Source organism: Pomacea canaliculata, linkage group LG2 (assembly GCF_003073045.1).
Source record: "Pomacea canaliculata isolate SZHN2017 linkage group LG2, ASM307304v1, whole genome shotgun sequence".
In the NCBI taxonomy this organism is placed as follows: domain Eukaryota; kingdom Metazoa; phylum Mollusca; class Gastropoda; order Architaenioglossa; family Ampullariidae; genus Pomacea; species Pomacea canaliculata.
In genome coordinates, this window is record NC_037591.1 from 42585420 (window position 1) to 42598268 (window position 12849).

The 12849-nt window shown below is 42.7% G+C and overlaps 1 protein-coding gene across 1 annotated transcript in view; it reads left to right on the top strand.

Annotated features, from left to right (window-relative positions):
- Nucleotides 1–225: 225 nt before the first annotated feature.
- LOC112556839 (homeobox protein Hox-A5-like) overlaps nucleotides 226–12849 on the top strand; it is a 68869-nt gene continuing 56245 nt past the window's right edge. The window contains exon 1 of the mRNA XM_025226217.1: nucleotides 226–687. The gene's annotated coding sequence lies outside the window, so the exon portion shown is untranslated. The remainder of the gene's footprint in view (nucleotides 688–12849) is intronic.

Sequence of the window (12849 nt, forward strand, 5' to 3'; positions counted from 1 at the left end):
GCCAGCGAGCCGCCCGGCAGACAGCTGCGTTGGATTGGCCGCCACGGAAATGAAATCGACATCAATGCGGAGGCTGCGCAGCACGCCCTGCCCCCTCCCGCTCACTCAGCGCCGTCTGCAGCCGGGCCTCGCCCTCGCCCACCTGTCACTCAAACCCTGACCAGGGCACAGGCTCGCGCTCATTCGCTGTTCGCCCGCATCGCGCTGCTCTCTGATTGGCTGAAACGCAATTAAGCGGATAGCTAGGTTCAGACTGAAAGCGCCTTCTTATTATTCTTCACGAATAACTCTTTCAAAAGCTCGGTGACAGAGAAATCGACGGTACTGCTGGAAGAGCTAAGCGTTGTGTTTTGCTTGTCTACTCTTCCAGAATGTTGTTGGTAGCTCGTTGCATGTGACAGAGAAACTCAAGCTGGAAAACTGCCCCTCGGTGCCGGCAAAGTAGTCTCTCGTCTCTGGCTTAGCCCGACCCGCTTGTGGCGTTACAACATTTAAAAAAAAAAGTAAAAAACAATAGTTCTTCTGACCAGACTGACGCTTCTTTTCAAAACCTGCTCCATCTTCCTGCTCTCTCCCTCCGCTACTCTCAACAGCTCCCTCAAGTCGAGCACTGAGGGCAGAAGTGGCCTCGAGTCATTGACTGGGTGGCGGTTCCTCCATTTTGAGAGATTTACGAACGCCTGACGGGTAAGTTTTATGGCTTCCCTAGTGGTGTTGGCGATCGGCCCCAAACATCGTTTTATTATCGCTCAGACCGTGAACGTGGCCAGCGCGTGCAATCCTTGCTTGATATTCCTGCAAACTGTTTGACCCTTTATGCTCTGTCCTCTCGCTCCAGTCGCTTTATCTCCATTGTATCTGGCGTTAGTTTGAACCATGAAAGTTGTAGTGTTTCTTGATGTAGAGAGCATCTGTGTTAGATAACGCTTATCTTAACGCTTTATCATTAAACACGTAATGCCGATGAAAACGATAGTTCTTAAAGAACAGTCGGGCAATGTTTCTCTTCTTCTTCTTCTTTTTTTTTTAAACTAACAAGCATTTACTTCAGCTTTTGCTGCTGCTGTCTCTTATATTTACATTCCTTCTCTTTTCCTGAATTCTCTTGATTGATAGATGAAGTACTTTTAGTCGACATAGTTTTTAGACTATTTTGTGTTTCATTTCAATGTGTACACAAATCTTTCTTTTCTCAAATCAGCGATATGGACGATGGTATCGAATGTCAAAAACACTTTTTTACACTCTCCGTATTTTTTTATTTTAAAGAACACCGCATTTGTAAACGTTTGCTTTAAAAGAAATTGTAACATGATGCCCTTTGTTGACTGCAAGCATACGTTAGAAAATAGAAGTTGGCGAAGAAAAAACATATAAAGAATTTTGTAAAAGAAGCAGCAGTTTGCAAATATTCCCTTATTGTGTATCATACAGCAGTAAATTAAGTCCTCAGATTGCAAAGCCAGCATCATGCTAAATCTACCCTTCAGTTTGCGGAAAAATGGCCGACATTTTCGCTTCTATTTAATTGACAGGATCATGGTCTGAGAAATCGTATACAGCTAACGACAGATGATGATGATGATGATGATGATGATGATGATGATGATGATGATGATGATGATGATGATGATGATGATGATATCTCCAGTTTGTCTCCATTTCAAGAAGCCGTTCAATAACCATTTCGAGATTTAACGGCGTCATTTTGATATGGCGCCAGGTTGACGGGGTCGTTGTTATAGAGATGTTGTAGGTCTCAGCGATGTTATCGTCTCCTGCGTCTAATCTGCTTATCGCTTTCATTGCCGTTAGTGTCTTTTTCAGCATCACCAACCCGCAATGATTTTGGGATGTGAAATAGGTAACACAAATCTTTTCGGATTCAGTTATAAAACAAAATGGCTAGAAATGAGACATTTCGATTAAACTCTATTGTTGATCCTCTAAACAGACGATGAAATTTAATTTGTGAGATAAAGTAAGCAGTGGAGATGATGTAGGGATGAGAAGAGCTGGTTATGTGCATTTTAAATGTTTTTATTTTTGTGAGGCTCTATCTTTCCATCATTGTGTGGTTCATTGAAATTCCAATTTGAATCTCGATGCCTAGATACCAGACAGATGTCTACACTTGTCCACTCAGTCCTTCTCGCATGCACCTTTGTCTTCTTTCTCCTTTCTCTAGCGCCATCTTGAACATTCGACTGTCATGTGGGGACTGGTTAGTGTAGTTAAGACAAAGTTAGTGTCAACTTGCTTGTTTGTGTGAAATCGGCTCAGAAAATAAAAGTTACATCCGGTAACAAACAGTAATGTTGATAAACGTAAATAGGTTACAATGGGTCATTCATCTTGCGTCACTATGACGTAATACGACAAGTCACGCAGCAGTCAAGTTTTTGTTTGACGTAGATAGTGACGTAAATCTGTATCCGTGTTCAGGAGGACAAACCGCTTATTCACATTAGTCACAACCGCAACGTTAGGTGCACAGTGTGAAGTGAACTCACGTACACGAGCTCGTACACACGTGCAGACAGGAGGGAGGCAGTAGACGAACAAGATCCTCGGCACACAGTTTAATTTTCTGCTGAGCGGCAACGATTCAGGAGAGGATAAACACATTTGTCATCTGTGCACTGACGCAACAGACTGCAAGGACAGGACAGAATACAGTAACGGGCACACCCTGGAAGGTTTAACAACCTCACGTGCATCCAAGTGCTCCAAGTTCACACACTACATGTACATACATTGTTATACCATCCTCAAAATTCATTATTGTGTGAAGATGATATTATCAAGTAGCCTGTAGGCCTCGAGGTAATGTTGCGTACAGCTGGCTTTCACAGACGAAATTTTGCCAACAGCTGTCAACTGGATTTTTTTTCCTCCACAGCTGGCGTTACAAAATAAACCTCAATATTTTTTAACACACTACAGGCTATGCTCAACTCCAATGCTCTCTTGCAGTTTACGGCTTAAGTGTCAAACTGCTTTTGTAAAATGACCAGTGGAACCGTATTAAGTCCTCATCAGCGAGCAATCAGTAATTAAAAAAGCACTAAGCTAAGCCACATAGCATGTATCGCGAGAGGAGTAAACACAGGAGAGCGCGGATGGAACAGCGGAAGTGAGAAGAAGAAAGTGAACACCAGGAGGTCCCTGGACCCACTTGCAGGGGCCTGCATAAACTGTGGCTAGAGTTACTGTCGACAATATGCGCAGTTATTGTTGGCGGGTGTTACTCGATCTTTAGTGCATGGCAAAGCGCGGGGGTGTCGGGAGAGAGAGAGTATGTTTAATTAAACACGAGCTCTGCTCAATGGCCAGCTTCTGACGCTGGCAAGTCAAATGGCCAGTACAGCACGAGGGCTGACAAAACATATGGCGGCCGAGATGGCGAAGATGAAAGAAGGTGACAAACCGTGGTGGTCGAGGTGATGCAGATGGAGATGTCTATCACTTTCCCTCATGTACGTCTGCATGTGTGTGTGTGTTGGTGTGTGTGTTGGTGTGTGTGTGTGCATGCGAAAAGGAGAATGTGATTTCTGATGGCCTGCTGACGTTGTGTGGCAACAAGGATGGTGTGATAGTGTTTGAAGCATGCCGTAAATCGGGGGACATGTGGCACTTTAAAAAGCAATTACCAGTCGATTCCTTTCTTGCCAGTCGGGTGCCATAAACTATCATGGCTGACACGTCTGCTTCTCAAATCTCTCGTTTCAAATGAGTTCACACGTGAGTCAACAGCACCAGGTCGTGACGTCACAAACGGGTGACTTAGGCAGCGGATGTGACGTTGTATACAGAATGAGCGAAAGAGCTAGCTCGTGCGTGCGTGCGTGCGTGCGTGCGCTTCTTGCGGGTGTTTTCCCCTGATTGGATGCAATGTATACAAACTTCCGTTCGACCATTTCAGAAAGTTACATCTGCTTGTCTACCCTTCACGCAGCTTCCAAGCTGCACAGATTTGGTGTTTTTATCTATCTCCAGCAATGGTCAGAAGGGTCAAGGGTCACACACGCGGAGGTTAACGAAGCTCGCGCGATATCTGGCGAGTGGTAAACACGATAACGCGAGATCGTCAGCGATGGCACACGTACCTGTGTGTCAGTAGCTTGCTTCATGTCTTTCCTCCCGGCGTCGGCGTTTGATGAATAGCCATCGAGAACTTTAACACGTCGCGGAGGTAGCACATCTGGGCGGTCCGCAGGACCGGTCTGTCCTACAATCTTGTCCGGCCATTCTTTATCTCTAATGGCCTGCTGAGTCCGGCACGCAGTCCTGAAAGATGGCGAAGAATGACTGAACTACAAACACTTCTCCTCTATCTTTTCTCTCCCCCTACCCCCGCTCCACCTGCGCGCGAACACACACATACAGAGAAGAGAAAAGATAGACAGAAAGCCAGAAAGTAACATGGTCCGCAGATGGACACAGCCGTCCTCAGTCTACCGAGTACAGGCCGACTGTGAAGGTGGACCTCCTTCTATCTTCCCTTTGGCATCGGGTGTATCACAAAAAAATTTCTCATTGTTTAGACATCTTCATCATTACACTGCTGAGTAAAGACAACAAAATAATAGTCTAAATACTCTAAACCTACATAAAAACCAGTCGTTATTCTGAGAAGGAGGGTAAAGCCATAATAAAGGTGAGGGAAGAGATTAACCAACACCCGATCGGAAGAAGGACGCATGCGGCCAGGATGATGAAGATGTCACTGGAGCGGGGGATGAGGGGAGAGGCACGCCAGAAGGGTGATAACTGTCAAAGGGCAGTAACTGCCAAATGGTATGGCCGCCCAGCTTGTCCAGCAAGATTTTTATGTGCCGCGCACCACCTTGAGCCAACCGCCAAACGGCCACTTAATTGTCCACATCATCAGTGCCTGCCTCCATGCAATTTATTGATCCGCACGGCCTCCATCTTCACTGCCACAATGGCGGCCTGTAGCTGGCTCGTCTGCTGAAGCATGCTGGGCTCGCTAGTGGCGCTTGTTTCAAAAGTTTAAGATCAGAGGAAGACTGTCAGACCGCCATTAGCGACAGCTAAAAGTAAAAGAGTCAATAATTAGTAAATTAAGAATGACGATTTTTCACTTCCAAAGCAATTTTGTAGCTTACCTCTGAACAATTCGGACAAGCCGCTTAGGTTAGGAGTGGGTCTTTCAAATAGTCCTTGAGTCACGTGCCTCTTTTGTATTGGAAGAAAAATGTCTTTGAAAGTGAGCCTTTTCGAAGCTGCACTAAATGAAGTAAAGATCTATTTTCCTACCCACCTGCTGTTAACCTACTGCCTTCCTAAAGATTTAGAAGTTTGCATTTTTTGTAATTCATTAAAGTCATCAATTGCCAAACCATGACAACACAAACTAACTACGCACGTGAGTAGTTAAAATGCTTACATGTGGCAACGCGTTCTTTTAAAATTTCTGTGTGGGAAAATGAAGAATAGTTAAGAACACTAGATAAATAAACAAATAAAGCAGAAAATGTTCCGTTTGCAGGTCCTAAGGGGACAACATAATATGATACAGAAAACAGAACTTTGTTTGGAATTTTCGTTCTTGAAAAACCGCCTTGTAATAAGCAGCCCCTCGTTTGACAGTATGCGGTCTGTTACTGATATTTAAACTGTAGGTGAGCTTAGTTCTAACAACAAATAATGTCCAGATATAACACCGGATAATGTCCAAATGTAAATACAGGCCTCACCAAGAACTGAGGCAATTTTCTGCACCGTCGGCAGACGATAGGACTGTAAGGAGGCCTCACTGTGCACACATCGGACCATCTTCCTCACCTCCGCCATATTCTTTGATGTCTGCGAGTGAGTCGGCGCAGGTCTCCTCGCTCACATCGCTACTATCGGGGATTCGCCTGATTGATTCTGTATCGACCCTCCCTAGGGATTCTATGTCCACGGGCCGCGTATCTTTTTTTCTTGAACAGTGAAACAGCTTCGGAAGCCTTCGAACTTCGGTCAAGTAAAATCAGCTTCGCCTCTGAGTAAGGCCTGATGTTGAAAGTAGGTGTGTTCGAAACCGATCGTTTTTTATTTTGCTCTGGCAAAATTGAGTAAAGAACGAGCCATGACTGGCCACTTAAATAGCTTTCAAAAAGTATGTTCCGAAGGCTTCCGAAGCTGTGATACGCCCACGGGCCCGCTTATAGGAAAACTCAGACAGCAACTACCATTGTGTTCTTACGAGAGGTATTGAAATGTTTGGTTGTAAAGGAATGAAAGGTCAGCATTTTTTTCCGGAACCACTGTTTGTAAGAAGTTGCTGTGTGTTCCACACGAACTGTCTGCAAGAAAGTCATGAGAAGTAAGAACTACCAAAATTTGAGTTGTCTGCAAGTTTTGAGACAAAAGTAAAAGGTAAACATTTATTTTCCTTTTTTTTTATTTCACAGATTTTGTCCATAACTCAAACAGGAATTTGTTAAATTTAAAGTTGAGATGGCCGAAAGACGATTTTTTTCGTAGTTCTCTCATCGTTTCGCTGCCTTTCTTTAACTTTATTTTGCTTATTTTTTTTTTTTTTAGACTGTTATTCCTTGATAACCGTTTACTTAAAATAAAGAAAACAGTAGATATTAATAAATAAGGAGAGGAGAAAATGTGAAAACTAGAAGGTTTTCATTGTAGCCAAACAGTATTTCCATATTAAGCAGAATTACTAGAAAAGCGCTTTCGACTTAATGATGGGGAAGTTTTCTTCAAACACATTTCTTAGGTTGCAAAAATGTGATTCTGTGGAAACTGTCAGAGGAATTTAATTTATGATTCACACCTTAACTTTATAGACCACTGTCGCTCAAGTTTTAGGAAAGTAGGTATGAGAAAAATACACACAACAGCAAACGGTAGTTAACTTTGGTCAAAGCATTGAAAGTTCACGGAGAAGGTTGCAGCTAGAGAATGTGTTAAGAATGGAATCTTACTAACCACACGATGTGTTGGCGTCGCAGCAGATTTCTGATGTTAACAGCGGTACCCTGAGTGCGAACAAACGTGTCAACTCGGGGAACACGGGTGGGTGAGGTGTGGCAGGAATGTGGTAGACGGTCACAGTAAGCACGCAATGCTTCACAGCTATGAGCAATTTAAGTATACAAGCAACCATACAAATATGCATACACATAGACAGTTATAATTGTTTTGTCTTATTTAGAGGTTTATCAGTTGTAAATGTGCAAATCCACGCACGCGCATACACACACACACAAGTATTGATAATTCTATTAATGATAAATTCCTGTGCTTGAGACACGTCTATAAAACATTTAGGTTTCACTTAGGTTTAGACTCAAAAGATTTTTTAAAAAGTTTGTGGTGACAATGAGATGGTTACAAATTTGTAGGTCAGACTTCTGATGCTTAATTAACCAAGGGAAACTTTTGTGACAAAGCACAGATCGAGACAGCTTTGATGGCGTCCCAATTAGCGTATCGATTGCTTGTTTAACTCCCCCTTTTTCTCATGCTTGATCACCGAGGGGTTGTGTCCCTGGTTAGGTTTCCATTTCCATGCGGTCTGCGCACACGCATATCATTTGCGCATGCGTGCATATAATTAGCACATGCGTGCAGTGCATTTGCACGTGTGCGCGCAAATGTGAGAACGACGGCGATGGCGAAGAAGCTCGAATGATCATTATCGCCAGGAATGTCCGGTGGTGCCGCATGACACGGAACTCGGGAGCGCTTGGTGCGACCAAGATGCTTCCCAGATAGAAGCATATTCCGGTTTGGGAATAAAATTACTCTTTTGTGAGGTTTTGCCTTCATATTGCAGCCTTGTCCATACTTGGTATTGCATTTCTGACTGCAAGAGCTCAGTCCCTACCATGAGAAACCTGGCCACGGCTGTTGATTCTCGTGAGTGAACTGTCCGAGAGTGTAGAGCAGGGTGGGAAACCTTTTTTCTCCCAGTGTCATTTTGATATTTATATCATTGGCAGGCCGTACAAAATAATTTAGTTTAAAATCAGCCTGCTTTGTTTGGTCAAACGATAGTGTCGCCACAGTGTTAACACTTTTGTCATGTGTACTACCTCCGTCTAACTAGTACTGGTGTCCTGTGAGTCACCACAATCAGCCTTTTGGTAATTAGTGCATGAAAACTGTGCTCTGCCACCATGAAAAACACAGTAAAATACATGTTCGGAGTTTGTGAAATGTATGTTTGTAACTAAAATGTTCATAGAGAAAACAGAGGATATTAAACAAAACAGTTTTTCCTAAACCACAATTTTCTGAGTCATTTGCAGTATACTACTACTACTACTACTACTACTAAATTTAGTACACACATGGCTTTTATTACGTGTTTATACACATGCTACAAACACAGACATGCTTGCCCATGCACAAATCAACCCAAACGAATTTTTTACTTGTTCATCCTTTGGAAATTCACGAAAGTATAATTTGGTGCACTTGTAGGCCTAAACTATACACTGAGGTACATAGCAACGTTGGTGATCATTTTATATTATTATTGTTGTTGTTGTAGTTGTAGTAGTATGAGTCGACATGACTGTTGTAGAGCTAGGAGAGATGAGACGGAGAAGAAAATGAAAAAAAAAAAGGAAGGTAACACCAAAGAAAGAAAGAAATGAATAAAGAAAACATGAGAATGAGAGAAACCGTTAACAGGAATTGTGTTCTGCAATAGCTTTTATTTTTACAAAGGGAATCAAATGCTTCTTAAAATAATTCTACTACAAAAAATGTTAAATTATAAGAAATATGTGCGCACACATAATTTATCCATAATTTATACTGGTCAGGCCTCTGTTATTGAATGTCCTGACAAAATAACCGTATAGTACGTTTGTGTGATGATAATAACTAACTGCATCATTGAGCAACATTCTCGTCTTGTTTAAAAATGTAAAAAATAAAATACATGCCCTGACTTTTGTTGTATCGCCGTCCCACTCACCCATCCACCCGTCAGTGATTTCGCTTTTGCGACCTCAGTTATCCGGCAGTCTTCCTTTGACCCATGACCTTTCATCCTATGGCACTAGCCCTTTACTCTTGTACCTAATCTTTATGTTGTTCAGTGTGTCTATACGTACCTCGGTGTCCTCTGCTGTTATCTTTCATTTACATTATTGGTCTGCGCACAGTGCGATTTTTGTTGTTATTGTTGTTGTGATGCTGCTCGCTGTAAGTTCACATTACTACTACTACAACAACAACGTGTCGCTTGCTGGAATTAATGTTCATCTTCGTTGACTGGACAAAGCTTTCTGTGACTAACAGTACATGGAGGTTGTGTTAGTCAAGAAATGTTCTGGTCTGCGTGCTATAGACGATGGTGGTCCTGTCTCTAGACACAGCAGCGGTCGGAATTTCACAGTTGATACCAGCACGGAGTCCTACAGAACATTTTCTACGCTATTTCATCTTCCATAAAGAAAACAACCCAAACCCCCCAAAAAACCAACAAAGAAAATGTCCAGGGAATACACACCATCGAAATGAAACAGCGAATAAAAATCGTAACCAGATAAAATAATTATTATTACTCTTTATCTTCTGATTTGTAAAATAGGATCCACACAAAAAAAAAACAAAAAAAACAAAAAAACAAAAACAAAAACCAAAAACAAAACAACTGAAACTTTTACTGCAATTTGTGATATGAATAGTCTGAAGATCTCGTTAAGGTGGAATTGAACCTCGGCTGTAAACTGCTATACATACCACTATTTTCTCCAGACTGGTCCTTGCAGGACCGATCCTACATCCCACTTCTCATCCTTTTCGTGAAGACAGATTATTAGTCTGTCTGCTCATTCTCTTCTATCGACCTCCCCACTCCTTTCCGTTATTAACATCGATCACATTTTTTGTATACAGTGTTGTTACCTACCGATTTCTTCAATGATAAATGATAAACGACCTTCATTTCCTCCGGTTTCTCTCAGAACCTTTGATTCCGTCTCCCGCGGCAGCCACCGCCAAGTCTTCTCTGGCCGTCTGGAGCCTGCTCAAGATGGATCTTATTTTTCAGGTTCAACTGTTTATCTTTTCTTCACCCCAAATCTAAGCCAGTGTTTATCTCTCCTCGGTTTCTAATTTATTTGTCTCCTTGCTCGTGCAGCGTACTTCAAAATTTGATGAGATTCTGCAGCCTCTCTCGCTCCGCCAGGCGGAATCCGGACGGTAGTGTCAACATCTTGCAGCTGGCCCCATTTCCATTTGACTGGAGAGATTTTTCCTCGAAGATCTTAAGGTTGTGCTACATTCTCGTATAGCTTTTTTTTTTATTTTATTCATTCATTTATTTATTTATGCAGAAGGCAGGCCGGTCAGCTAATAAGACTCACACCCCAACGTTTGTACTTTCGTCTCTCACTCGCGTGGTCAGACATTTCATAATTTAACTCTGTGCCAGTTTGATATACAGTGTGTAGAGTATAAAACCACAGGAGGTTTAACTTTACAGTGCTGTAGGTTTAAAAGGCAGGCGTAGACAATTTGATGTTGAAAGGTAGGAAAGGGTTGACAATAAGGCCACGAATGAGATATCCACAGGCCAAGGAGCAGGTGAAGAAACAGCTGTAGCCAGGGTTGGTGGCCGTGTTGCGAGCTTACAGCGATTGAATGATGGGTGTGTATAGACATTTTTTTTTTCCTCATCTAGAAGTCGTGTGAGGCGGACATATATTGTTGAATATAATCACTATCTGCCGACTGTTTGCATAGCGGTTTTAATTTACAAAATGGCCAACACACACCTTACACTAAGAAAGCTCCGACTGATGGGCGACTACAGGAAACTCTTTGATCTCAAACTCTCTGTCTTACGTTAGACGGAAGCTGAAGCTTTAAAAAAAATTGCAGACAGTCAAGTTCCGACCCTCCTCTCTCTTTTTCTCTCTCCTAGTTGCCACTCACAAATAGCAGGAAGAGCAAGCAGTCTTTACAGCCTCTCTGTTAAAATAGCATGAAGGTATGAAGACACTTCCCGTGCAGATACTTCCGGTGTCAGACACACACAATGTTTTTGCCCTTGTCCCGAGCCTCCATATTAACACTCTCAGAGCTTTAGAGTATTAGAATGATAAAATGGTATCAGGTCAAGGGAGATTAATCTCTGGCTTAAGGTTTCGAACGTAGAGAAAGGAAAGACCGTTACCGCCATTGTGAAACCTCGTCAGGAGAGTGGAGTGAACAGAGAACTGATGGCCGCCAGCTGCTGGTCGGGACAGTCAACACCTCTGAGATGTATGTGTACACACACACACACATACACGCGCGCTCACTCTTTCTTTATTTTTAATATTTCCTTCTACGTTTGTTTCTATTTTTGCGGAGAGTTGTTGCTTTCTTACTGCTTAGTTGCGTGATACAATTTTAAGAAAAGAATTATCAAGCTGATCGATCAGTTTAGGGCAAATAATGGCATCGAATTTGTATTTTATTATTTTATTGATACATTTTTACTGCCAGGATTTATACTGTTTACCATCTTATAGAACAAAGGGAAACATTTGACATGTATCCACACATTCATGACTAAAACGACAGCACAGACATAATTTTTGAATTTTAGACCATCATGATTGGTGTCTTATTGAGTCATCATCATGGTTCATCATCATCATAATCAACAAGCCACTGTATACAAACGCTGTATTATTATTTTCACATAATAGTTAGTCGGTCGGACAGTACGAGGGAGCCACACCACGAGCTGACACATTCTGTGTAAAGAAGTGACTGTTGTTGTCTAAATCACATCATTGAACATCTCGAATAATATCTGTCCATACAATAAATATGCTGTAACACATACACACATATTTATGTGTGTGCGCGCGCGTGTGATAAAGTCGATATATAAATATGCCTTAGCATATACCACACACATATACTTGCGAATAGAGTATTTTCTTAGCTATTAGACGTTCGAATTACAAATAAATAAATTAATTAACAAACTTAGCGGGAAACAAATTATGTCGCCAACTACTCCACCACCACCAGAAAGGTCAGGAGAGACCGAGTGCGACTGCTGCAGCCTGTGACAAGAGGGAAAGGGGGGGGTGGGAGGAGAGGGGTGGTTGAGAAGGCACAGTGGAGGAAAGGAGAGGAGTTGATGTTTATTCAATTGAGACAATCATGTCTACCCAAGACCCATGCGACAGATTTATGTCAGGCTACTGATTTATTCAGGACCATTTTCCTAAATCATGGGGATCGACTCGGCTGCCATGGGGAATGGGGAACTTGCGTGGGGAGAGGTGGAAGACAGTCGGGCTGTAGAAGGGCTGGGGGCTGGCAGGGGTGGGCAATGACCATGTCGAAGAGGTGAAGGAGGGGAAGAGTTGAGGGAGTCTAGAGGATCATGGAGGGGAGAGAACTGTCTCGTCAGGATTTGGTGGGCGACAGTTAGTCCTGGCGAGCATTGATCGCTGTCGTCCGGCCACCACCCCGTTGTCCGTCTTGACGCAATGCAGACCGACCCCCCGCCCACCATCCACCATCCACCCACCCCAACCCCGGCTGACATCGCAAGCCTGGGTGGGGGGGAGAGGGTAAGGGTCCCCGAAACATCCAATGAGGGCGAGGGGAGGGTGTGCAAAGGAGGATGAAAGCTACTGAGTCGAATCTACTGATAAAAACGCAGCGGTAGTGCAAATAAACAAGTAAATAAATTGCAATTATGGTTTATAAACATTGATTGATAAAAAAAAAATAAAAAAATAAATAAAGCTAAATTGAAGTTTTGTAAACACCAGTGATTGTGAACGTGTTTCTCGGGGTAAAAGGCAGGTCGATTATTCTGTACTTTAATTTGCCTGCAAGTATGGT